Here is a 3,262-nt window from a genome sequence, read left to right as displayed (position 1 = left end):
CAGTCCGTGGGATATTTGGCACTCTTGCCCAGCACCACTGCTCAAAGGCATCAGTTCTTCTTTGTAATCCTTATTCATTGTCCAGCTCTCAGGCATGGTCCCTTGGAGAGGTGGAGAAAGAAGATACGGAGATGACAACAGCGAAGAGAGAATGGGAAGAAGAATTTCACAGAGAAGGAGGAAGACAGGCCAGTAAGGACGGAAGTGGGCTTCCCTGAGCCACCCTGCCCCTCAGCAAGGGGGCGGCAGCCAGAAGTGGTTGAAGTTACATGGGCTGCCTGAGTTCTGTCCACTCTTGAGAAGAGGGTAAAGGCACCCTTGTCCCTTTATCAGGGGTACAAGGCAGATTTGAAAAAGCACAAAGCCACAGCTGCCACCAGACCCTGGCACTTGACACGATGATATCACCTCAACCTTCAGAAACATGTCTTTCTTCCGGTTCTGATTCTGCCTCCAGTCAGACTGCCCCCCAGAGCACTTCACCCACCCCGTGAATTCCCCAGAAAGCTGCTTACTCTCACTCCATTGACCTTTCCCTTCCTGGTCTGTGAATGTCCAGTGGACTGTAAACTTGCCAGATGTGATCGTGTACTTGCTGAGCCCCAGGCTGGCTTCCCCAGGGCAAGCCTGATCCCTAACAAGTGGGGCTGTCGTTGTTGAATTTGTCTACACTCTCTCAACAGACTCTTGATGTGAACTAAGGTCACCACAACTGCTCTTGAGGTGAAACAAGGACTGAGATTTCATGGTGAAATAAGTTTGAGAAGCACTGAGTTAAAGTGTTACAGGTCTCTTAACTGCAGGGCTTCTCATAACTTTAAAAGTTTATCATCACTCCTTCTGAGGAGGGTGAGGTGGTATGCAGATGTAGCAGTTTGTGGGAGGGATTGACCTGGGATCGAGTCTTGGTAAAAAAGGATTGGGGTTCCAGAAGACCAACTTTGGGAAATGCTGCCTAGCACACCACTCCCAGTGTAATCCACGCAGCCGCAGTCCCAGCACAGACTCTGTAAGCCACTGCAGCAGGGATGCAAGGCGGCACGCATGACTACACCTTCCTGAGGCTTCAAATACTCCTACCTACCACCCTACTCCTCTCAGCTTCTCCCCTGGAGCTGAGCAACTTGAACTTGTTTACAACTTCCGTGTTATTTATTCTAGAAAACCACCCTGGATCAGCCAATGGTGGCGGTTAGGGGGACGATAACATCAGGCTTTTGGACAATCAGCCCTTGGTTAAAATGGCAAAGGGTTTATTATATGTTTTACCACAGTAAGTAAATAAATGTTACACCTAGACAGCAGGCAGACAGCAGTAAGTCTATCCTGTGTGAATCATGAAATAGAGCCACACTCTTCCTCATCTCATTTCAGCCTGTAGAGTTAATTCTAATGGGAGAAATAGACAATAAATACTTTTTAGTGGTATTATCAATTTTTAAAAATAATTTGAATGAGCATTTACAGAGATTTTCGATTTCCATTCATTCATTGCTGCACTTCTCTCCCTGCCCAGCCCTCCCCCAACCCCAGTTCTCTCCTCTATTTCAAAAGTAAAAGAAACACTCCCTCCCTGGTACACAATCCGCCCGCACCCCTCCCACCACCCCAAGTACATTCTACTATGCAACCTTAATTGTGGACTCTTGTGATAACCATAATACCCTATCACATATCGCTTTTAAATTATTCACTCCCTCATCTGTTTCAGTGCAGTATACACAATTTATCCAGTTTATTTTCAATGTTGATTGTTCATAGATTCTAGATGTGCAAGTTAATTGAAATCCAGTTAAATAGAATGTATTCCAGATCATAGTTAGAACTGCTCTCATGGGTTTTCTAGGTTGTGAATTTTCATGGAAGCAGACTGCCACTGCAGTCTATAGTCTATAGTGGGTGGGAAAAGGCCTGAACAGATACGTCTTGGAGAAAGTGCAGCCAGAGTGCTCCTTGGAGGCAAGGATCGTGAAGCTTCATCTCACATCCTTTGGGCATGTTGTTGTTATTATTGTGTGCTTTCAAGTCAGAACAGATCCACTCCAGCAAGTTTTCAGAGGTAGATACTGGAAGATATTGTCCATCCTTCTCCCAGGGAGCCAGCTACTCAGCACTAAAGGACATCCTGTTTAGAAAGGTAGAGGGTTAGCAAAGGAGAGGAAGACAGACTGATACCATGACTATAGTTATGGGCTCAGATATATCAGAGATATGAGCATGGTGCAGGATAGGACAGAGTTCAGATCTGTTGTGTATAGGGTTAATATGGTCATACTTGACAGCACCTAACAACAGTAACTTCACATAGAGTGAAACCAGAGTATAGGACACACACAGTTCTGGGGAGAGAGTGTCTTAGGCAGAAGGAACACCAAATGCCTGAGTGGGTAGACAGAGAGGCAGGGGCTGAGACCTGAGAGGAGCAGACAAATCAGAGGAAAAGAAGAGACCAATCTCAGCAAGGTCATGGCCAGATTATAGGCTCTGTGAGTTGTGGTTAAGGGGCTTCCGTTTCAGTGAAGTTAATGTGTGCTCAGCCCTCAGCTCAACTCATTCTGGTATTGTTACGGTCCAAACAGATATAGCTGACCCTTCAGCAGGTTTCCAGAGGCTGTAAATTACATAGGAAGAAATTGCCCATTTTCTCCCAAAGAGCAGCTGGTGGATTTGAACTGCCCTCCCTCCCTAGCACACAATTAACAGCCATTAAAAGCAGCAAGAGTGAGGAGCCAATGATGACAAGAACAATGATAAGCAATCTGCTGTCATCTCTTCTTTGCTACAGGCATCGCTCTCACTAAGCATCCTTCATTGTTACAGGCAAACCACTTCATAGATACTTGGTTTTTACAGACTGAGGTTTGTAGCAACCCTGCCTGTGTCAGTTTAGCCGATTGGTGTCAATTTCCCAATAACATGTGCTCCCTTCATGTGTCAGTGTCACCTTGTGGTAATTCTCACACTATTTCAAACTCTTTCATAAGTGATTGATTGCTCACTCCGCGAAACCCACCACCTTCTGAGTGACGCTGACTCGATCGATGCTGCCCTCACTCTGGCATTTTCCAAAGCTGTTGGTCTTACCTGGAGTAGATTGGCTCCCCTTGTCCAGGACAAGCAGCTAGTTGGCAAACAGATTTTTCACTTGTCTTTCCAATGCTATGGCTGTGTAGGTCCTTCTGCACACTTTACTATAGTGTAAATATAACTGTTATATGTTCTGTTGTTGTTGTTGTTGTTATGTGCCATCGAGTCGCTTGTG

Source organism: Elephantulus edwardii, unplaced genomic scaffold, assembly GCF_000299155.1.
Source record: "Elephantulus edwardii isolate Elephantulus edwardi_28Jun2011 unplaced genomic scaffold, EleEdw1.0 scaffold00103, whole genome shotgun sequence".
Lineage (NCBI taxonomy): Eukaryota > Metazoa > Chordata > Mammalia > Macroscelidea > Macroscelididae > Elephantulus > Elephantulus edwardii.
The sequence above is the reverse complement of the archived record's forward strand: the minus strand, read 5'-3'. Positions refer to the sequence as shown.